General features: G+C 39.4%; 1 long non-coding RNA gene across 1 annotated transcript; it reads right to left on the bottom strand.

The window, feature by feature from the left end:
• Positions 1-14,266: 14,266 nt before the first annotated feature.
• On the bottom strand, positions 14,267-20,317 carry LOC114442382 (uncharacterized). The gene is made up of 3 exons (XR_003671340.1): positions 20,204-20,317; positions 19,875-20,110; positions 14,267-14,389 (listed from the first exon to the last, which is right to left on the bottom strand). It is a non-coding gene; the product is annotated as an uncharacterized LOC114442382 (long non-coding RNA).
• Positions 20,318-25,360: the final 5,043 nt, after the last annotated feature.

The following is a 25,360-nucleotide window of genomic DNA, read 5'->3' as shown; positions in this document are numbered from 1 at the left end:
TGCCGAGCATTATTCATGCTCACACTCAAAGCATCTGCCCAAATACACATTTTCTGGTGAGTGTGTGGAAAAACTGTCTTGCCACATAAACGCTTGGCATGAAGCCATGATTTCACATAACATTGAGACTTAATTTAGCATTCACACCAGGGCTCACAGCATCATCTAGGAGCACTTACTGTAGGATTAAATTATCATTTGGGTTACATTCACTTAACAGAATTTACATTGGTAATATAGCAGTGGGGATCAAAGATGACAAGAAACCAACCTTAAGTAAATACAACCCATGGCAGTTAACTTTGTTCTGAGTTAAATTTAATGTGACTTAAAACCTCTAGCAAAGGAATTTCCTCTCCGTTTAATAAAATCTTATCTTATCTTATCTTATCTTATCTTATCTTATCTTATCAGTCAGGAAAACTATGCAACACAATAAGCAGCAAAACAATTATCATCAAACCTCTAAGATGCAGAAAAAGCTGAACAAACACCTGAAAAAATTCAAGAAAATAAAACTTACTCCACACATTTCTTTCCTTTTTTTAAACAACTGTCTTTGCAGATGCTAGTTACACTTAGCCCCAGGCTAGATGCTGTTCGAGGCAACTCATCAGGATGAGTGACAATGTAGGGAAGATGCTTCAGCACCTTAAGGGGATAGAAGGGAAGGTGCAAAAAGGTGCTTTAAATATCTAATTCAACTTGTTAAAGAAAGCATTAAATTTAGGCTTATACTGTATGTTCAGCGCAACATGACCATGTGGTTTTATGACACCAATAAAACATATAGTGGCAATGCAATGAGAACAAGAAACATATGTTTAAGAGTAGACATGGAACCAAAAAGGATCAGAAAACGAGTTCTAACTTCTGTGTGTAGGTAGTCTAATAAAATCCTCTTTGTGAATCTGCAGCACCTCTGGGCTGTTATCAGTGGAGCCGCGTGTCTTCAATCTAATGTATTCTGTTTATTTTTACCATTAGACGTTTAGTTTAGAGTGCCTGTATATTGCTACTTCTGCAATAGCAAAATTTCCCAAATAATGATAAATAAAGTATTTTTATTCTCTTCCTCTGCTGTGGCCTTGAACGAGGAAGGACCGAACCATCTACTTCATCCAGCCCTTCCTCACTAGAAAAACTTAAGGGGTCAATATTTTAGTCCTTGGAAGCAGAAAACATAGTAAACAAGTATTTTTCATGTCAGCGGGGGCAAGGACTCATCTCAATGGCAGCGGAAAAAATGAAATTGTACATTCTCCTTGTACATTGTGTTTAATGTGTTTAATGTTCTGTGAATCTGTGTTCTTTTAAAAGATGTCTACCTGACCCTTTACCCTGTTTTTAATGCTTAACCTTAACCCAAGAAGCCCACTGTTGTAACCATACAAAAATAAAACTAAAAAAAAGTGGGTCAAAGTGGTAGCAGATTTTCTCCTCTGCAGCTGCACCTCATATCGATGAACTTTACCATTGACCTGTTTATTGTGAAAATACTATATACACAGTACAGGTCATAGTTTCAGGGTTTTACTTGTTTGCCCAGTGTGGCTTACACGCACACACACACACACAAACACACAAACACACACCACCTGACTTTTAGCAGCAGGTGAATGCATGCAAGAGACTGTTGTAGCTGTCAATCATCATCTTGCATGAAGAAAACAGAGACTGATTGGGAGGTGTTTGAATTGCAGTAAAAATAACTACAGCAACAGCGTAGGCTTATTTATTACATTTCCCCATAGGCAAGGCAACAATTGGAGCACTGCATGTGCAGCAATAATCTTTGCCTAAGATGGCCAAAGACACAGAGCATGATTGGAGCGGGTGGATAACACCTAGCGACCTGTGTCTGCACCCACTGCTTTCAACGTCGAGCACTTTAACCTGAGGATTTAATGGGGATCGAGTTGCTTTTGAAGCCAACCTTGTTATTCTGCTCTGGATTTTCTCAGTTGGTGTTGACTCACGGTTTATGTATCTAGCCTGCTTGGTCATTAATAAGCTTTGAGAAGCAGGGGTCTAATGAAGGAGGACAAATGTCTTTTTGTGATGAGCATAACTGTGAACATATGGAAGACTGGACACATGGATCATTGGATGTGAAGTTGCACAGCAGAATGTTGACCCCCATACACAGTGATGGGATGTCTGCTTGTAGGAACTGGCCCTAGAAATTCCAACCATGTTGCTTTGTTGCGATGACAGTTGTGGCTGCGCAGTGACGCCTAACTGATCCTCTACTGAAGGGATTCTGGCACAAACACTGTTGTTAACACTGACACGTGCTCGGTTGCCAATCCTGGACAGTGTTCATTTGATGTGCGAGATGTGGCGCTAACCTTCATTTAAGCTGACCTGACAAGACAAAGTTATTAAGACCCTTATGCTGTGCTGTGTAGAAGAGGAGGAGGAGGACTGTGGCATCAAGTGGCCAGGGATAAAGAGAAAAAAGTGGCAAAAGTACATCAGGTTTGTGTAAATTAAAGTAGATATTTTGTATGTCAAGTCGTGTTTCTTTTCACATTAATTTAATGTAACATTTTGGTATCCATTATTAAACTCAGGGCACTTAGCTGTTTTAAGATTAAGCAGAAGCATCGGATCTGTGTGTAAGACATGAACTTCATGCAGCATCATGTGGTTAACTTCAGATGTTTTGTGGTTTGCTGCAGCGGTCCTCAGATCCCAGTAGGTTAACTTTGCTCATAAAATAATAGCCTCTGGCTACATGTCCCACTTAACGCCTTACGTTTTTAGATGTGCCATATTTGACTTGGCCTTCTTACAACTTTTTTATTCACCATGTACACCAGTTACACTCTTGTGCACTATCGAGGTTGTTGGAAATACTTTATTTTAAAAAAAGAATAATAAAAATAAAAGAAAGCAGCAAGAGAACCTTTGATTTGCAGACTGATTTCAGATGCAATCAGGAAGCGCTTGCTTAGTGTCGCAGGCTCGACAAGTGGTTCTAATCTCAAAGCAGGCACCGGGTACAAAATAAACCCACTTTGTGCCTTTTGCGTCTCCTCGTATTTTGTAAGAGTGCACACCTATGTGGTGTCAATCACGCAAAATGTTGCATGTTAAGATTAGATCTTGCCAGACATCAATCACGGGAACTACAGCTGGAAGCTGCAACAGTTTTCTCTCCAGGATTAAGCAGCTGTTTTTAAATTGGCTGCAGTGAACGAGATGAGCTGTGGAGCAGAAACGTGAAGTAAAGCCAGAGGATGGAGGCTGAACAGGATGGAGGAGGGAGGAGGAGGAGGAGGTAGTGGATAATGAGCTTTGTGAAGAAGAGAGGGAGAGAAAAAAAAACTATGATGCTGTTTAACTTTGAGAATTATGGTCGTGGATGTCTGAAATGAGGAAAAACTTGAGGAAATGATTCACTGAGTGGTAATTAAATTCACTGTGAAACTTTAAGTTGGCTAAATAAATTGCTTTTCTCAATTAGCTTGCCTTGATTCCTCTTTAGAGCAGCTTTTAGGGTTTTATTATGTGTTTGCTTTACCCTAATTTTAGCAAAATAACACATTTAAGGCCACTTTTAAAAATGATTTTCCTCAAGCTAACACTTGAAAAATAAACTGAAGGAATAATGAATCTTACATTGTAAAGAAACGTTTAACCTAATAAGTTTAATCTTATTGTTCATGGCTAACTCAATATGCCTATCAATTAATTGATTATTGACTCCTAATTTACATACTCTATATAAGAACTGCACATGTTCTCCTAACCCCTACTACTATAGATGTTCCTAATCTTTTATTTAATTAGACAATAACTTCAGAGTCAAGATGTTAAGCTAAGCGGAACAATGCTGTCAATCATTGGATACATTATTTATCATATTTAAGATTCTGATGTATCCAAAATGATTGTCTTTGACTGAAATATCATTAAAAATCATTAAAGGGAGACAGATCACCCTCCAGCAATGGGTTCACACTGCATCGTCTTCGAGACGTAGCAGCATGTGCACCATGTTTTCATCCCTTTCTTTTCATAATTATTTTAAAAGACCCAGCAGCTTCAAAGGGCTTGTTGTCAGAAGATGTTGCATCTCCCCATTGTTGTGTCTCCAGTCTCCTACTCAAACACTTCTTCAACACAAATGGAATTAAATTAATTGGTAAGGAGACTGGCAGCTGGCAGGAAGTGGCACAGGCAAGAAATGACTCCCCATTAATATGGAACAGATCATTTTACACAAGAGGATTGACTAGAGAGAAGTTAACCTGCAACTCAGTAGCTTCAAACTGATATGTATATTTCCTGGATAGTTATATACGTACAGTACAAGTCGGCAGATAAATGTGTTGGTCGCATGGGCCAATGTTACGTATATGTCTCATTCTGGATACGTCTCCCACCACTTTCATGTACTTCTCTGTGTACACTATTGCATAATGCATGAAAAGAAGGTGTATTAAAATTGTATGGAAGAGGGCCACTGAATAAAAAGTATGAGGAGTCCTAACTTTTTTTGACAGAATTCAGACTTCAAACTCCAAATTTAGTAAGACTTCTGCAGCCATCCTGTATGATACGATAACTTATTGTTACTGTTATTAACAAGCATAGGCGTATAGTATAGTGCAAGTATCAGGCGCCATTTCAAAAAGTGCAGATACACAAGATTGGAAACACATTATAAGGCACAGCATGTAAACAAGACAACATGCAGTGCAGCAATGTAAAGTCCAGTTTGCATAAAGAAGGCACACATCCCTCATATTTGAAAATGTTTCCATGTAAGCTCAAGGTCTTTTAGAGCTGCTGCAATTCAATTTAACAAAGGCTTCACTTTATTCACCAGCTGTATCTGTTTTATTGCATCAACACAGTTTGTCTGCTGGTAATGTTCACTAAAGATGCTGGGCCTTATGATTTACTAAACAAACCATATCAAAATGCTCCATCATGGCCATCATCAATCATACAGTCTATATCTATGAGATTGGGCATTAACATGCATGCTGCTCAATATTTCCTGCCTGCTTTATTCACAGCTAATGTTATATTGTCATTAAAAGGTGCAGCAGAGAAAAGAAGATGGAATATTTACTTCATCACAGCGACAACACACACTTTTTCATTTTACACTTGAAACCCAGCACACTGTGCCACTTCTTCAGGTATCACACTGATATTCTTTATTTACTAATGCATAGTTTCTACTTCATGTGATGCATCACACACACACAATCCCAAGCCGCACACACACACACAGTTTCACAAACTTCCTTTTGCTGTGTGAGCCTGCAGTCTTGAAATTTAATGAGTGGGGAAAGTCTCTCACCTCGCTCGGTGCTGAGCTGTGCGGCAGCCACAACAAAATGATCATCAAGCATGTGAGAAAAAAAATAAATAAAAATAAATGGCAGTAGAGGAGAGAAAATACAATGTTCCAGTATAGTGGGAGACACTGCACACATCGCCCCCATGCTGTAACTGTGAGACTTATTGTAAAATAGCTAAACAAATATTACATAATGTTCCACCGCTGGACATTATCTTATGAATTTATTCCTACTTTTTGTATCCCTTGTGTGCTAATGGTCGTGTATAGTTTATCAGTCATAGGCTAGACATGCACTTATAACCCTGTACTTCCACTAATGATTCATCATCTAAAAGCATAGTTTTTGGGGGCATCATTATATTTGCTACATTTCCATTTATCACACAATCACATTTAGCATGGTAGTGCTGTAAATCTGTGATTGATTTATTTTCTGCCCTACTGAAAGCCTTTAACACATTTCCACTACTCTTTACTCATTTTACTGTCACAACACTTCCTGCTGATAATCCTTATATCAGCCGTCCACCCACTACAGCCGCAGATAAATCCCCGCTTTCATTTATAAAATGCTGTTTCTCTGTTCTTTCCTCTGTAGTTATGGCAAATAAAAAAGAATTAACATATCACTGTTCCAAAGAGAGAGAAAAAAAATCATCTCAGATGCAAAATTGTATAATTATGTTTCAATCAATTTACAGGCCAAATGGCTAGCTCTCACGGTACAACTTATTTGATGTGATGAGTGTTTTTAAATGTGTCAACAGAAAATCATTTGTTGTGGTGAAACATCTGCCCTAAAAACACCATCATTAAATGAACCAAATATATGTGCTGGCACAAAAATGAGACATGAATAAAATGCATATTTTCATTCTAACACGAGGCCTGTAATAAATTATGTTTTGCTTCTCTTAATTCCATTAAAATTAAGAAAAACTATTCCCTACCAGCAACTATTTCACGTTATGCCAAAGAATATTGGTGCTTATTGCTCCGTGCCTTTGGTATACTTTGCTGGTGAGGACAATTAAAAATCTAAATTGTTAAAAAGTTTCTTTATTATCTTAAATGCAGGCACTGTTGTTTAAGTCCACATATAAAGCCACATGCTGCCAGAAATACATTAATCCACTGCGCAAAAGTTACAGTGCTCAACTCTCCAAGACAAATGTAAACCAAGTATAAATAAATCTAATTTCAGTCATGAAAGACTTAATATCAAACCAATTTTAAGCCCCATAAAGCTATTTCCCCTCTGGGAACAATACAGTATCTATTTATCTATGTCAGTGTTTTAGTATGGTGTGGATCAACACCAGCACGTTTTCAAGACACACAACAGACTGCTTTTTGGTTTCGAAATGTTTATCAAACCATGTTCACCTTAAGACCTGCTGCCTGCTGGGACAACCAAAACAATGGAAAGTAAGAGAAGATAGAGCAAGGAGTCGTCTTCATTATAGACAAGTGTCTTGGGAAGATGTTTCAGAAGCATCTTCAGAAAAGTCATCTTCCTTCATCACTGCATTATTTTTCAATTATTAAAGTACAACAAACTGCAAGATTAAAAGAGATCATGTAGAAAAAGCATCAAAAAGAGAGATACACTTAAACAACAACAACATTAAAATAGTTACTACCTTTCTAACAGAGTAAATGGTAATTTGTGACATAACATTTCTCCATCCCAACACAGGCATTCCAAAGGTCATTAGAAATTCAAATAATTGACAAAATGAAAAATTAATTTAACAACATTATGGGATAGGATGGAAACTGCCATTTATTACTTGGGCAACAAGAGATACTGTTCATATGATAAGTGAGTAACAAGGCTGGAAAGAAACACTGGAAGGCTTAACAGTGACTGGTCACAGTGATTGTCTGATTGCATCACCTGAGCGACCAGAATACTCCCTGTTCCCTGAGGCCTTACTTAACTACAGTGTCCTACACCCAGGATTTCACCCAGGAAAGAAACATTTTCAGAAACTGAAGTACTTCACCTCAATCTGTCATCAAATGGGTGCAGCAATTTAAACGATAAACTAAACACTGACATAATTGCACCTAATACAGTTATTACTGGTATTATTTCTGAGTGTTGCAATAGTCTCCAATTAGCTAAAGACAGTTGCCTGTATGGCGGCTGAAAATGATGTTGATGAGAGATCTGAGGCCGAGCAGTAAAGCCAATTCTTTGCAGAAGGGACAGAGTTAGAGGAGTAAGCTGAGGATTCTCCTAGTGGATTAGCTTGTTTTTACATCACACATAGACCAACAGTTATTTGAAGTGCCAGTCTCCAGTATATTTTTTTTTTAAAATGTATTTAAATACTTCTCTCTTAAATGAGGTATTATGAGGACAGGACAGTTAGCTCACTATACTTCTTACATAACATCTCTACTAATGAGAAAACAAAGATGCTGCAGTCTCTCAACTCTGCGGCTGTCAAATATAGTCCAATTTGTCATCCAGGGAGCAGACGCTCTGCAGAGCAGGATGGACAGGACAGCCAGCGGGTTAGGATCTGTTTTTATTCCAGCACAGACACTGGCTAAACCTTCTAGTCCTATTACCTAATACTTGCATGCAAGCACAACAGCACGCTGTACAGACAACTGAAAAACTGTGCCACAAACTGTGAAAACACAAAACTTCTCTGGCTAAACAGATGTCAGGTGCATCTTCTGCTTCACACTGCCTCCTGTGGCAATAACTTCATTATTGCTACAGCACCTTCAGTCTTCTTCTTCAGTCTTCTACCTATATGTCACAGAGCGGAAAAATACCTCCAGGCCCCCAAAAAGAAAGGAGTGGCCCTTCACCCTTCAACTTCAATCAAAGGTTGTTCAGCCAACGTAGCATGTGAAGAACTTTTGAAGTATTTCTTCTGAGAGTGTAGCAGCGAAGAACTGACCACAGAACACCTGTCATAGTACATCATCAGGCATGGAGATCATCCTGCCAGTGAAGTGAAGTTGCCAGTGAAGTTTACCTTTCCCCGAGGACGCTACAGTCTTTTACGGTTAGTGTACTGCAAGATGACATCCCCCCCAATCTGTCAATTGCTGAGGCCCTGCCAGTGTATAGTGTCACAGCAATGGTGTTAATCTACTGAATAAGAAAAAGAACTCCAAATGGTGGCAAGCTACCAAAACTTTCTGCTGTCAGTATCTTTATTTTATTTTCCATTCTATGAGCAGTGTCTTGTGTATTAGATTATTGAAATGCTCTTCTCTCTTGCCTCTCCTCCATTTAGACTGTGAGGTTGCAACATAAACTGCTGAGCCCATCACTCCTCTACACCTCCTCCCTTTAATCTCTCTGATTTTTTTTTTTGTTTAACTGCACTTCTGGTATAAGAAAGCACAGCATGACCTGGCGCCACAATACATTTCTAACTTGCTTATTGTTTATCAGCTGCAGACTTCTCTGATCATCACGTTGGAGAATTTTTTCCAGTTGTTCCAAGAATGGAATCAAAATCTGGCGAAGCTGCTTTTAGTCACTCGGCCCTGAAACTATGGAACAGAATGCCGGATGACCCCCAGATGTGCCCCTAATCTTATCACTTTAAAGAGTACGCTCAACACATTCCTCTTCTGCCAGGAATTTTATTAGTTTTTATCCAAAGCTCTTGTGTGAGTGTGTGTTTGTAAACTCTGTTGTTTGTGGTGGTGGTGGTGTGTGTGTGTATATATATGTGTATTTCTGGAAGCTTTAATCTTGTGTCATGCGTTTTGGGCTTAGTTCTTTACATAGGCAGTGTTGTTTTGCATATGAATTACTGAATATACCTTTGTCTGAATGCACAAAGGGAAAACAAACATACTGGGACAACTGAACACAGAAAGTGACTGAAGTAGTCTACAGCTTTGGAATAAAAATGTACTTTGTGTATCTTAAAGCAACTCCAATAATTATTTCTATATTAAGAATGCTAATGCTTCTCCTTATCTGCTGGATATGGTGGGTTTAACAAGTAACATAACATTAATTTAAGAGCTTGAAATGAGCCAACTGGACTTGTATTGTCTTGTGAGAGGCGTCTCCTTACCATTTCTGCGGGGATGCAGGTGAACCAAGAGGTGACATCAATCGACACCATGGCGTCATCTCAGTGCATTCAAATCTTCCCCACCTTGTTAACAAAGTCCTCAGCTACCCTGCAGTCTTGTAGTGGTCAGCCAGTCGTTAGACACATCTGAGCTGCAACAGACAGTCAGAATAACAAACAGTTAAAACTGATGAAGCTGCTTAGAGGACCAGTAAAACATCTCCTAGAAAACTTTACAAGTCCAGTTGCCTCACTTCAAGCTCTTGAATTAGGATGACTTGGATGGACGGATGAGAATCTTCATTAACATAACAGAGTCCTTGCATAGTGGTAGTGACTGAATTTGACACAATTGCCCCTGTAGCCATACATGGGTGACCAAGCTGCAACGTCTAAGGCTGAGACATAAAGGCAACGCTGAAGAGGCACAAGATGCAGTTCCCACCATGAACTCTGGGGGCTGGCTCCAAATGTGAGTCAATCCTCATAGACATCCAACTTTACAGCAAAAATAAATGTTTAAAGTCTGGTACAAAAGGTTTTCTTCTAAATTGATGAGTTATTCTGACCAATGGAGGGAGTTTATATTTTCACTAATAAGTTTTAATTATATTGAGACTATGGGAACCAGGAGATTGCTGGGGACTTGCTCTGCATTTCTGACTCACTTTTTGCTGACATTTTTCCTCCTCAATAATTCTATGGAGTGTCACACTTTGTCAGAAGTGTAGCACGTAGCATCGATTGAGGTGCTAAAACCCTTGTATGGCCATACATTGTTTGGTTTTTCAAATGTATTCTTGTGGATGTCAGTTATAAGGAGCAGTAACAACAACACAAGCGAACACAGCTATGCTAATTATACAACTAGTTTCAGAGTGATGTGAATTTTCCGCTTTTTATACATATATATATATATATATATATATACACACAGAAAATTCAAACTGAAACTGTCAGTTCGAATTTATCTCATGAGAAAGTGACAGCGATATACAATTTTCACGGCCTCATTAGAAACAGCCTGCCATCATAGAGAATCCATAGATCACATAAATGGAGACCTTTGGACGGTCTCTGCTCAAAGGCATCCACAGTACTACACTTGATTGCGCTTGATTGCCTGCCCCCCCCATGCCCTAACACGCACACACACACCAAATGCCATATACTCATTTCATAAAATGTACCATTTGAAAAATGTGATTTAGAGACACCTATTTCTGAGTAATTTAGAGCACTGCTGCTTCAGAAAAAAAGACTAGACAAAAACAATTACAAAAAGATAAAAAATCCTGATCATCTGTTTGGTAGTTGATAGATGACAAGGATTGTAAAGCCAAAAAAAAAAAAGTTTTTTTGGAAACATCTGCTGGGTCATGATTGATTCCCCGGATCAGCATAATCATAATGAGATCCCTTCCATCTCCTGTCTGACTGATTTAAACAACACTGTCAAATACCTTTCTTCCTGGCCAGTACTAATTTAAAAACAGATAGCATTGCCCTTTTTTGGCAGGCACCTTGGAACAAGCCAAGCCATTAAACAAGTGAAAGTATGTATATATTATAAAGGTCTACTGGGAATGTTTTTGTCCCTTACAAGGGCCTTATTGATTACTTGTCAAATGACAAGCAGAGGATGTACAGTGGATGTCTGGAGGTCGTGTAATCTGAGAGGGCTCAGGTGCAGCACCTTGTTATTTTTTTTTTCCTTTCTTTCTTAAAATGATTCTTACATTTGTTCCTTTCATACAGCAAAATACTTAAAGGGGATAACATCATGTTCACATTCGAATTAATTGATGCTGCACACAAATGAAAGCCTCGCTGTTAATGACAGAGCTAAAGGATGCCAAAAAATTTTTAAAAAAATCAAGCTTCACAGAACTGCAATCAAATTTCTGAAGTTTTCAGTCACAGTAAACCTAAAGAAATAACAGAAGAGTCAGGACAAGTTTGAAAACATCCACTTGTGTGCTGTAATTATCACTAATTAAGTCATGAGGGACAAAAAAGAAAAAACACACTTTGAACATTATCAGTTTTTTTAACATAAAAGTCTGTGCAAGCACTCTGCTATTAGGAAATACACAGATAAAGGCACTTGAACAGTCAGCAAGACACCCTAAAAAGTCCAGTTTCTGCCTCTGGCTGCAAGCTTGTATCTTGTATCGTGCGGCAGCCAAAGCTTTGTGATTGAGCAGGGAGGCTCAATGAATGCAGATATATTTACTCAGAGTGTTGCTGTGAGAAACATCAATCCAATACTCCAAAGTTGGTGTGTGTGTGTCAGGGGGATCATTGATCCACAAAACGTGCTAAATGATTTAAGAGTAAGCATTTCTGTAGCAACGCTAACGCACCAGCTAAAGGACAAAGAAAGAAAACAAAGGACGTGTGCTTGCAGAGTTAAAAGAGGATAGAGGTAGAAACCAAATGAAAATTCATGCTCAGAATTCTATTTAAAGCTTTAAGGCAAACTTATCCTTAAATAACCTTGCTGAAAATATATGCAATCACACTGTTGCTCGTGAATTTAGTGCCAATTACTTCACATAATCTAATATGACCTCTGCTCCACATTATTCAACATACTTCTAGATATATTCTTATGAACTTCTACAGAGGCTGTTTTAACGCTGAATGACTGAGTAAAATCAGCTGCATTTGTCTTCCAGGGGATAGAAAATCAATATGATGTACAATCTGAAGAGTTTTACTTTTTACTCTGTTGAAAGCACTTAGACTGATTAGTTGCCATATTAAAAAAAAGCCCTGTGACAGGATAGGTAAAAAAAGCAGCCACACATGCATGAGCTGCTGTTCTGCAGCCAGGTGAATGATACGTTCGCTCCAGTGTTTCAGATGGATAGTTTTAGTGTCCGGCAGCGATTCTGCGTCCAAGCGATTCAAATTGTGATTCAACATGAGCATTCTGTGCCAGGACACTTGTGCGAACGCTGTATGTTGTTCGTATTCTCTGTTTAAGGGAGTTTTTTTTGTCTCAGTGCAGCTGGGCATTTTATTTCAGTGCTGTGATGAGTGCGCTGTCAATCATGGCACTGTAATATACTTCATGGAGGTGAGAGCAGCCAAACAGTAAATTGGCTCAGCATTTTACTCAGACTTTGCTTAAAACTTCCTACATATGTCTGGTATCAAAACATCAAAATATAACGTTTCTTCATGGAGCAGTAAGTCATAAGGATGTAGGCAGGTGTGGATGTTGCAACTGCAACTATGTTAAACAGATATATGCTGTACTACACTGTCACAGGGAGCTGCATCCAATCCCAGCTACCAATGGATAAGACAGTACAGCCTGGACAGGTTGCTAGTCTATCACAAGGCTAACGCAGGGAGACAAACAACCAATCACCTTCATATGTACACCTACAGCCTACTTATGTGGGTGGAAGCCAGAGTACCCACCTGAAAACACACAGGCACGGGGAGAACATGCAAACTCTACATATTATAATCACTGCACCACAGTGCATGCATGCATGTATAATGCGTTGGTATATAATTATTAAATAATATATTTGATTGACATCTGGCTAACAAAGTCAGACGAATATAACAAAGTAGTAGCCATTATCCAAGTTACTAAGGTTTACAGATGTCCAGATCCAATCACGTGATTGGAAATCAGGCTCAATTATGTGGCATCAGACTCGATCAGAATCGGTCTCTACCTCCTGATCAATACTTGGATATATATGTATTAGGGGTAGCTCTCTGGTGCATTATCTAGGGGTATGATTGTCACTTTAGGTGCGAGAGGTCCTGGGTTCAAGACTCAGATGAGCCGTTTCCTTTGTGAAATTTCTCAGTTTGGGGATGGATGAAGTATTTATAGTCTGCTGCAATGCGTTTCGGGCAGTTGGTGTGGTGGCAAGCGCTCCTCTTGGGAGGACCTTTTTTCCCTTCTAACACTGCAATCATATTTTTTTAAAACAAAACAAAGTGGTTGTAGGCAACATATTAAAACTATGACCAAAGTAAAATAAAGGAAAATGACATGGTGAAATACTCTGGTTTGATAGGTGGCTTTTTAAAGGCACTCCACAGGTTTTCTGTTTTTTTACAGTACTACTCAGACCATTTGGTTAGCTGCACAGACTCCAAAACCTGAACAGAAAGCTGCAGGAAATGTGAAAGTTTCTGCATTTATAAATGCTACGAGGGGCTGAAGAAATATCTACATATTGGCTGGGTTTATGAGAAACATGGGATTTTTTATTTTCACTTCAATCAGTACAAGGCTCTGAAAGTCATAACATCTCCGATGCTACCACTTCAATCATGACCATTCTTTTTTTTAATGTGTGTTATGGGTTTCCTATACTTTTACTGAGTGGTTAAAGTATGCCTGAGTTCTTATATTTAATTGAAACAACTTCAGGAAGTGCTTGCAATTTCTTCCTGCTGTATTGCTATGAATGTAAATACAGTCCCTGTTCAATCCTGCAGCGCTACGACGTCACATGCTTCATCCTTTCAGATTTTTCCTCTCTGATAGAAGCATGCAAAGGCTCAGTACAACTCTGCAGACCCGAGGATATTTTCCAACAAAATGCCATGAATCTGGCAGATGTTATTGATCGTTGATGGAAGGTGTGATAATAAGATCACACAGATCATATGTTCAGTGGATTTCATGTAATTCCAGCTCTAAATGGCTCTGAGGGGATCTGTTACACTACAGGACTACAAATTGTGCTCTACATATTATTATTTGTTTTTTAATCTTCAGCCACACACTTCAAAGTTTGTATAGCTGGACTCAGACTTTCTGGTGGTACCTTCTGGTATGTGCAGAAGAGGAATTACAGCAGTGAGACGCCGCCGCAGGTGAGCCGAGCACAGCCAGCCTGTGAGGAGAGTTGTAGTTGTGCAGAGCTGCTTCATGCTGTGAAGGGACACACGATGGAATAGGCATCCTATAGCAGTGTAATGTTACAGGAGAGCTCTGGGCCAAATGTACAAAATCCTGAAAATGTACAAGAAACAAACATCTGAGTGTTGAGAAGTGTTTTGTGTTACCTCAATGTACACTTTATATCGCCTGTTAGCACACACACTGCCCTGGTTTGTTATTGATGTATTAACTTTTGACACATTTTTTACTCTATTTGATGTCTAAAGCTGCATGCTAGGAATCATTGTGCGGCTGCAGAATACATTTCAGACCAATCACATGCCTCCCTGCAGGTGTTTGGTTAGTTCATATAAGTTTTTGAGGACTGGTTCATTTCTGACTGGTTTATTCATGACTTCATAATGTCACAATCAGTCCCAGAATACAACAAAAATTAAACAGAATTTCCACTTCAATGGTTAATCAACAGGATGATAAACACTTCAGCACTTCTTTCTGCATCAGTTCTAACTTCCTCAGGCTACTGCTACAAAACAACACTTCACTTAATTAGCCCCGTAAACATCTGTAAACAAAAAAAAAAAAAAGGAGCAGGGATATAATATCACAGATTTCAAATGTTCCAGTATCGTTACAGGCTGGCACTCATCTCAACATTCAATAATTTATGAATAAACCTTCATGTGTAAACCATAATCATCCCAAGAACTTTTCATCCTTTAATGCGAACAAGATGTCTTCAAAACACCCGGCGCCTTTCCTTCAGTTTCACTGAGCTGTAGATTTCTCTCTCTCTCTCAGCTAAGTTGTTATGCAAGTGTTCAGCTCAGACACTCGCTCATTCACAATTCATGCTCATTGATTGTACGCCCACGTACCAAAAACCCTCGCCACCATCTCACCTCCCCTGATTTTTTTTTTTTTTGCTTCCTCTCCTTCTCTCCTCTAGACTGTAATTTTGGGTCCCGCAACAGAAAATATGTCTTCATCATCCCATTTCACACTCATGCTAATGGTTTGTGTGCCTTCTGCGTATGTGTGAAGGTTCATGTCGCTTCCAGTACAGGCTGTCATATATTCTGCCGAGGACATTTTCTATGCTCTTTGCAAAAAGTCTGATTCTCTTCTTGTTATCTTTCTCCTGTATCAGAGTGAGAAGACACCAGCAATGCACCTAGATGCTCTAATTCACGACAACACGTTAATATTTGGCCAGTGTCCAGTGTCGAACGATGATGATAGCAGATGTCTAATCAGGGTGAAACTCTTGTGTCACTTCCTGATTGTATTCAAATTGCCTTAGTCTCCAGCAGAGTGCTGCGAGGAACACAGTGTGTACAGTTGGAATGTCATTATTTAGATGTGAGCACCCAGTGTAGCAGAAAAAAGTGATAACTTTAATAATGTTGCCATTCAAAGTCAGCGTTTTAGTCATTGGCAGTCAACAAAGCGTAAAGTGAAACAGAACCTTTGCACTGCGAGAAGCAAATTAAAACACAGTGTGAGTGGTAGCCAGCCATCCTAATTAGCCCGTTTTATGTCTTACATGTCTGAAAAAACACTTCTCGCTTTTCTTTTCTTTCTTTTTTTGTTGTGTAAATGCAACATCTTCAGAAGGAAAAGAATCCAGAATAATTTAACACCTGGCGAGTCACGCTGGGTCAAAAAAACTGTTGTTGTTACACAGGAGAGAAGTTTGTCGTTTCACAGGAGGCGACAAGGAAAGCACAGAAGACCAGAAGATGTACCTCCGGGAATAGAAGTCAGCTTTAGATGTCAGTGTTAAGAGGTGCAGAGATAATAATCTACTTTGGGACTTGGGAGCAGATAAACATTTTTTGTTGTTCTTATGATATTACAAGCTGCAGGTGATGGGCAGACAACAAAAAAACAACAAACAAACATGTTGTTTATGTCCTTGGAATGATTTGCACAAGACAAACTGTGATAGTTTAAGTATGATAAAAATAGAACTTATCTATGCAAGGTAAACAAAAAAAAAATAATGAGATAAGAACTCACCACTGGCTTTGCCTGGTAACCAATACATCTTGAAGGCAGCATAGCAAAACTGTGCATCTTTAATGAAAAACACAGCTATTGTGTGTGAAAATAACAACGCTTAGTTTCAATGTCAAATGGGAAAAAGTTTGCTGTGGAATGTGTTCCATGTTGTTAAAGCTACCCGTGAAGTTTGGATGCCAAACGGAGTATCTGGAGAGTGGAGAGGCAGATGTGGCACCATCACACCTCCAGAGCTATAAACCATCTCTGGGGAAAAAATGTACTTTTAGTTTTCAATGAGGTGTGTGTCCACTAACAGGGTGTAGGTGGGGTTTATGAGCTATACTGCAACCAGCCACCAGGGGGCAATTAGTATATTTTAGCCTCATTTTTTGTGACCCTGTCAAGGTGTCTATGTTTATATAATACATACAATCATCATGTCTTAATAATCTAACCTCAACCACAGATGGATCTGTAGTTCCTCCATAGATGCTGATTGATCCAAACCACTTGAAGCTGTGAAGACAGATCATCTTGCAAGGCAAGTGTTGAAAACGGCCTTGTAGCTGAATGAGAGCTCAGACCCCATGAATTCAAGTGCCAGCAGCTACGAGAGCCCTCCAACTCGTTCCTCACATTTTATCTGTCTGCTGCTATATATATATATATATATATATATATATATATATATATTATATTATTTATTATATATATATATATAATAAGAAAAGAGAGTAAAAGTCTAAAGTCAGCATCTTCAGGAATTTGATAAAGTAGAACTAGAGAAAAAACATTTGGATACTGAGGTTAGATTTATGGCTCATTATGCATATTTTCAAGAAGGCTTTGGGCTATTAACAGCCAGGACTGATGAGTTTGGCAAAACGCAACGCTGTCATTGATAACAAGTTTGGCTGGAGTTGCCCGAGCATCAACTTTTTCCTAAATCCCCAAATAAATACTGTATGTTAGCCGTACCGCTCTATGTAGAACGCTAGTAAACACCAAACATGCTAATGTTTGTTGCCAATATTAGAGCTTCATCCTTACAGTTTTGTGCCAGGAAAAGAAACTGATCTGCAACCTGGACACTGGATGCAAAGCTTTAATGTCCTTACAGTGCTTCAGCAGATGAATACAGATGAAAAAAGATAATGTGAGATTTGATTATCAGAGTACTTATACATTGATTTTGTGGCTGCCACAAAATAAACACAAACCTGTCAAGACACTTAACAAACACACACACACACACCCCGAACATTGCTTCCCAGCATTCTGCTCTATCCTCAAGAGGCACCAATGGCCCTATTGACTGATCCCCAGGCTGCGACCTTTAATGCAGCACTAATTAATCTAAGCAGAGTGATACATACAGTCCACCGACCCGACACGTAGCACAAACAGCCCCCTTTGATCTTTACAGACAAATACATTCCACACCACAGGAGGAGGCACTAAAGCCTTATTTATATATTCCAACAGCAAAAACCTATGAATGCAATACTCCCTGAGTTAAGAGCTTTAAGGAAAAGTTGAGCTGATAATAAAGATTTGAATAAATGTGGAGGAGAACCTGAGCTGTATCTTGGGGATATAATATCTTTGGGAACAGTTGGCAGGGAGAAATTCATGAGACAAATATTTGCACCAAAAGATAAAAGTAAAGAGCCAGGGATTTGAGTCTCACACCTCGCTGGGCGCTGCTGGTTTGGTATTCATTTCCCAGCTGGATAAAAGCAGAATTTAGTGGACACATAGATTATTCATCTGTGACTCCGCTGGCACAACCACTTACAGGCCTGTACCTCCGCAACAGACGGGAATATAAACCTGAACTACAGCAAGCTGATTTATAGTGATGATGTATAAGATATTTATGAGGCGACTGCATGGTCCTAAAATATATGACAGCACATCCACTTCAAAACAAGAGTGTGCATTTGGCTATTGAGGCTGGTGCTGAAGACGGGACTCCCCCCTCAAGTCAAACATGCTCATTAAATCAATATTTTTTGGCTACACAGCTCCATATTTAATTATTTTCTTCTTTTTTTTTAATAAATAGAGGAGGATTGGCAGGAAAAATAAAATTCACCCAACTCCCATTTTTGATATGATCTGGGGATTCTTAAGTGAGTGTGAGTGATGGACTTAAAACGTGGATGAATAACTGATGGCTGGAAAACAGCTGAAAATGAAAAGCTCAGTCTGTCCCCCCTCCCTCTCTCTCTTCCTCCCTCCCTCCCTCCTGCTCATGCTTGTTGTCCTCTCTGCTTCAAATGCAGCAAAGCGTTTTCAGCAAGTTACCATAGAGATGATTATTGCAGTTGCGTGTTGAAAACATTTTTTTCCTCTAAACCTCAGGGACGGCACCAGCATGACAGATATGCAGAGCGAAGAAAAAAAAAGATAAATAAACAGAGATGCCTGAGAGGAGGGAGACTGTGTGGAAGGTTTTTTAGGGTCAAGAACTTCAAGACGTTACAGCCTACCCCCTCTGCAACAACTTAAATTTATATTAATATTAATTTTGTTTTTCTATTTTTTTGTGGAGAATGTTTACTCTCCTTCCCTCAAGTATTTATGTGTATTTATTTTTACAAGCAGCTACACGGGATATGTCAAGCTTTGGAGGGGTTTGTCATTCTTGTCCATCTGCCCTTGAGTAAGACACTTAACCTAGGCCGCTCCACTGGAGCCGCAGAGCGGTCAGCATCTGAAGAGTGAGGCTGTACTGAGCGGCTCCCAGGCGTGAATGTGTGCAACTGTACCATGAATGTTAAGCAGGGCATAGCTGAAAAAGAGCAAGCACACCCTTTCCCCAAGATAAATAAAAGTAAAAAATAAATAAATAAATAAAATAAAAATGTGAGGCTGTGTGCTCTGAAGGTGTGTCACACAGTGAGCTGTGAGCCAAAGGTTAGGACTTACAGGATATATACAGGCAAACACAGAGAGATAAAAACAAAAGTGAAATGAAAAGGACTTCACTATTCTGACACAAGATACTTGCCGATTTAAAAAAAAAAAAAAAAAAAAAAAAAAAAAAAAAACATCCCTGTTGTCTAGGGCCCTAAAGCGTGTGTGGAGGGGTACAGATGAGAGGCCTGGGTGCTTGGGTGCAATAACCATGCCATGCGAATGTGATGATAACAGTGAGTAAGCCTGTCAATGCCAGGAGAATCTGTATGAAGGGTCTTTAAACCTGGTATTTATCAAGAACTTTGCCTGAATAAAACGTCCTGCTATATTAACCTAGATAATAACAAAAAAAGCTGATGTTCAGGAGAAGCTGGACACATGCAGAAAACTCCAATACAGCTCCAAACAATTACAACACATTGCCTAATACAAACTATCATACAGTGAGGTAACATCCTCCATCAGTCACTTCTCTCTATGAACCATACCAATGCTAATCCATGTTAGCAAAAAAACACAAACACCAACTCTGAAGTCAGTCACTCATTCATTCTTAATGTAATCCAGTCAGCTAACTGTAATCTATCTACTGCAGTCTAACATTTAAGAGATAATATTTTCTCCATTTTGTTACAAATTAACAAATAGTTCTGAATAAACTCACCAAAAGCTGCTCTGTGGACTACTTCTCAGTCCTCAGCTCTGGTCCTTCATTTTCACTCGGTGTAACCCATTGTTGTCCAGGCAGTTTAGGCCTAAGCATGGAGAAGTGTTAAACTTAAACTGTTAAACTGTCAAACTTATAACTTCACATTTTCCTCTTTTTTTACCCCCTCCTGGAACAAACATTTCCTTCCTTCCTTTGTCCTGTAAGCCACGCCCCCTTACTTCTGATGTCCCCTGTGACAGGAACAGAAAATGACACCTATCAAAATAAAAGCCTACATACATACATACATACTTTGACCCTCGAAGTTGGTCTTTTCTATTCACCTGTATACTGCTTTCCTTTCGTTTGTTGACTTTTGAGAGAGTGGGTCAATCTAACCAATGGTTGAAGGAAGTACTTCTGTTTCTATTCACTTGCAGATGGCAGATGTACCTTATAAAAAAGAGAAAGTCATTATAATGCTTTTTGTATAAACATGATTTTTAAAGTAAAACTCCTCTTGCCCTCAGACATTTTATTCATAAACTAATATATCGGATCTATAAAAGAAAACACTTTTTCCCTTTCTCTGAGTAAAGGGATGCTAGCAGGTCAAGGACAGGCTTCCATGATTTATTTATGAGAGAAGCATGCTCTACTTGAACTGACCATACAAAGAACAGCCACATAAGAGCATGTAATGGACAGCAGGGATGCACTCTGCTGAATTATCTCTGTTGGAGCCATTTATTTATGTTGTAATCTATGTCTATTTATATTGACTTTGATCAGCTGTTCGTCACCAGGTGAGAGAGTGGAACAAGTCTTCTGTCTCAGTTCAGATTTAAATCTTCAATCTTTGTGAGAATGTGTGAGTCACAGAAGCGGAGCCCTGTTAAGATGGCAAACAACAGGAAAAGCCATAATTTATCTCCTTTGATGCAAACGTATGCATTTTGTTTAAACTTGTATCCATCCAGATTTATTAAACATCCATCCATGCACTTTGTGTTTGTGTAAATTTCCCTTTAAAACTACATTGTAATACAATGCAGGATGCACCTTAAGGCCAATTGCTTTTCTGCTAGAGTTATTCCCATACTCCCAAACAGTGTTACAGTTAATCAAATAATGACCACAAACCAAAAGCTGCACAGTGAATTTTAAGGCTTCAGGGGGGCCTGGGCTGCTTTGTGCACAAGGTAATCTTGCATTAGTTATGGCAAAATGGAGGAAAAAATATAATCAGTGAGTGAGGAGGTTTCAGAGGGGGGGGAGAACAAACCCTGCTTCGTCTGGAATTTTTAAAAATGCAATACACACACATTTTTTATGGTGAAAAAACACACAAAGAGACCTGCTGAATATACTTCAACTGCTGTGGTGCTCTATAAGACTCCCTCCAGGCTTTAAGGCCAACGAACAAGCTCCCGGTTTTCTTCCTTTTGCAGGCATCAAACCTGTAACCTTTAAATCACAGGAGATTCTCTAGCAGCCGTTTTTTTTTTTTTTCAAAAGTGTTGTTATACCCGGAGCTTTTTCCTCCTTGGACTTTTGTCTTAGCTATCAACCCTGCCCGTGGAGACACAAAAGCGTACCTGCACTGGCACTAAATTTAATAAAGGCACAACATAGAGGAAAGCTTAAACTGTGTTAAGTCTAACGTTACTGCATCTGTTGTGTTCACTTGGGGGTATGATGGATAAGGCAGTGGTGAGGTGGTATACTCCACAGATATAAGAGACTGAATGAGTTGCCGGCTGAGATCATCGCCTTTCTGATCAGACTCCAGGCTGTTAGGAAGCCAATGTGCGGCAAAATGCAGCGTTCTTCAATCTTCCTCTTATCAAAGGTGCAGGTAAACTTACCTTCTGTGCTGTTAGGAACTCCACAGCCACGATCAATACGTCAATCGGGAGACACTCAGGCTTGAGGCAGCTCTTACTAGTAATCTCCTCTTCAGCAATCCTTCTGGTGAAATAGCTGTTGCAATATCTTTATCACGTGTGTGTGTGTGTGTGTGTGTGTGTGGCTGTGTTTATGAAGAGGACAGTAAGTGATAGGGACAAACATGATCATAATTGTCCACAAAACAGCAATCAATAGACTACCGGACACGGCTGAACAACATTTTCTTTTAAAGATTAATGCACTTTCTAATGTACCTCATCTTCTACAGCATCTCACATCCTAAGGCATCGCCTGTGGCTGCTAATCATGACAGATGAAGAGGTTCTTCCATCCCGCGGCTGCACACAAACAAACCTAACTGAAATTTCAATCAACATTTAAGGATCAGAGGAGTATATTTTCATCCTACAGGCCTCTGTCAGCTGGCAGGATGTCAGCTTCCTGTTGAACACCATGAGCTGTGTGAGTCCTGCTACGGGGCTTTTTATCTTCTGTTTTTTGGCAATCTGGAAAAAAAGTGAATAAATGCTGGCATTAATAAAGATGATGGGACATGGAGCACTACGGTAGGAATTATAATGGTCTTGTCAAGGCGTAATTCTGCTTTTTATAATTCATATTCTTGTCAGTCCTGTGTCTCCTTTTTTTAGGCCACCCATGCTCCACATGCTGCACATCAAAACTCATCTCTCCTCCGGACTAAACCATGCTGCTGTCATTCCCACTGGGAGGAATCCCGATGAGGAGCAGCAGCACTGACTGGTTGGAAATGATATCACAGCATGTGACATCAGTATTACAGTCATAATACATCCACCTTGCAGATTCATTTTTTTTCTCATGTAGGAATTGTGTGAATTTCTAATAGGACACAAAACAATTCAATGTTCTTTTAGGCAGTTTAGTGTTTTACATAAGAAATAAACATGATAAAATGATTAAATTTGTAGTTAGGTTGGTCTTTTGAATAGTGGTTGCTATGGTTTCTGTAGATACGAAAGGAATTTCATCCTGGTAGTGTAGTGTAGTCCAACATGGAGGCTGGAATCACTGACTAGGATTTTAGTTTGAATTTAAAAAATTGAGAAACCTTTATTAGTCCCACAATGGGGAAATTGCTTAAGGCAGCCCAGCAAAGAGCGCCATACACCAGTGAGTACACTGGAGGCTATGCAGGTAATTGGACCTTGGCCTTGCCCAAGGACACACAACTGTGACTAGGGAGTTGGGATTGAACCACCAACCTTCCGGTTATTGGACAACCCTGCTATACCACTGAGCCACTGCTGAACCCAGAACTTGAGAACTTGCTTCCTCACAAATACTGATACCTTAAGATGGCTAGCTATCTTTATGCTAAGCTAACCTGCATTTCTAAGCTGGTAAGAATGTGCACTGTCACAAAGTAGTAGCAAAAAAAAACACCTTGTGAAATATTTAAGAGAACTAACCACAGGAATATGAATGAATCCATTAAAGGATCCACTGCAGCAGCTCAGCTCTCTGTATGAAGCATTGTCTTCAGTCTTTCCATCATCATAAGCCAGACAAATAAAACCTTTCCTCTTTCAGAAGAAGAAACCAATCCACAGCTGACTTGAATAAAAAATAAAAAAGAACAGGCTCTGTTCCAAGATCCCTGTACATACCCGCTCTTCTATCCTCATTCTTGTCCTCAATTCCCAAAGCAATCTCCAAGTCAGTGGTTCTATTAAAACAATACCGCCTCATGCAAATTGCAACTGTCAAGCCCTTTGGTTTTATTTCTCGTCCCTTTCCGCTGCTCTCCAAAGTGCATTAATGGGAGGCCGTGCCATCCAGAATCAGATACAAGCTGAATGGTATCAATAAAACTATCTGACAATGATTGCTGGCAGTTTGAGGGTTGAAAAGAGCAATATGTGACAGTGAATGGATGAGCAGTTCATTGAGGGCTGCTGCCAACATCCAGGTAATTGCAAATCTATCCTTGCACCTGTACAGCTTCCAGATCACGCCGCTTTTTTTTGGGTACAGAAACATTATTATCCTAATTGGCAGGTGGCAACTCGCACCATTGTTACATTTCAATGGCAATGTTAATGGCCCCGCGTACACAGCATGTCAGCATCTCTTCATCCCTGAACACAGCGTGGAAATTTAGACAGAAGCTCTTACCTCCTAACATGAGATTTATCTAATCAGTTTCATTAGCAACTGTTTAATTAAATGACTGATTTACATGCTGTGCACCCTGGCACTGTTCAACCTTTCCTCACATACATCAGTCATAAGGTGTTGCAGTGTGCAAGGGCACTCGCAGAGTACCCTGTTGAGTTCATTAGGACTGCCGTCTGCTCCAAGGAATATCCTCGTGTCTTCAACTCAGACGATTGAATCAGCTCTTCTCTCCTGGTAATGAGGCCTTTGCTGTAGGTCTGTTGGTGGGTTTCAGTTAGCCATTTATGGGTTTATGAATAAAATTAACTCTAGTCTGGGAGAATAAATTATCAGACTTAAGCTCTTCAGCTTTTCTGGCCAAAGGGATGACAACCAATACCCTTGTCATTGTTACTTTTTTGCTTCTTAGTGCACTTGACTCCACCCCAATTTGGATGTACTATAGTACATGTACATACTGAAATTGCATGTGGAATTAGCACTTTGCTACATAATGTACTACTGAACTGATGAGTTATGTTCCAACCCTTTTGCTATGAATCACTGTATTATAAAGACTTGACTAAAAAAATTATTTAAAAAAAAAAGAGATGTTATTTGCGTCAGAAGAGTGACGTCAGTCGGGCTCAGCCAGCCAGCTGCTTCTACTTCCATTGCCAAACAATGAGAGGCAGTGCGCCTGCTACTTCCATCACAGTATTCAAAGGTGTAACTTTTTCAGCTACTTAGCATGGCTGTGTGACTATGGCAACCAGTGAAAACTTGGCAACAGCAGAGCAACACTATGTAGACAAATGATCCAGATGTGTATGTGTGGTCAGCAAAAGGTAAATTTGTATTTAAAGCTACAGACACTGTTCAATTCTCTGGTAACTGAGTTATATGGTGTTATATATAATGTAAGGCCTTCAACATGGCTGTTAATTTTTTTAGCCAATCAACATACATAAGAACTTACATAGCTGGTTAAAAAAACACAGATGTGTAACTACACATGATCTTAGCCCCTTGTGATGTCATAAAGGGCTTTAAATAAAGAATCACTGAATGATTACATGTGAGGGTGTGTGGACATTAGGTAATAGTTAATTTCAGCAATTAACATAAAACTATTCTAAAAGAGACAGTAGTTAAACACCAGCAGAAAGCAACCTATATCCTGCTGTACATCAAGTCCAACCAAAGCAGAGCACAGCTTGGCAACTTCAATACAACAAGGAACTTCTGAGCCTCTAAACAAATAAGCTTTCTCTTCCACTGTCAGTCATTATGTTAATTCACTAATGCAGATTAAAAAGTAATTGTTAACAATGTGTACACAGAATAATCTGCCTTGGCTGACTGCTGTGGAGCAGATAAGAATAGGCTGCAGAGATGTCCAGTGTGGTGCATTATATGCTTCATTACACACTTTCGTTCCTCGTGACTTA

The sequence above is a fragment of the Parambassis ranga genome, chromosome 1 (genome assembly GCF_900634625.1).
Source record: "Parambassis ranga chromosome 1, fParRan2.1, whole genome shotgun sequence".
Taxonomy (NCBI): domain Eukaryota; kingdom Metazoa; phylum Chordata; class Actinopteri; family Ambassidae; genus Parambassis; species Parambassis ranga.
Note: the sequence above shows the minus strand (reverse complement) of the source record. Positions and strands in the feature narration are given on the sequence as shown.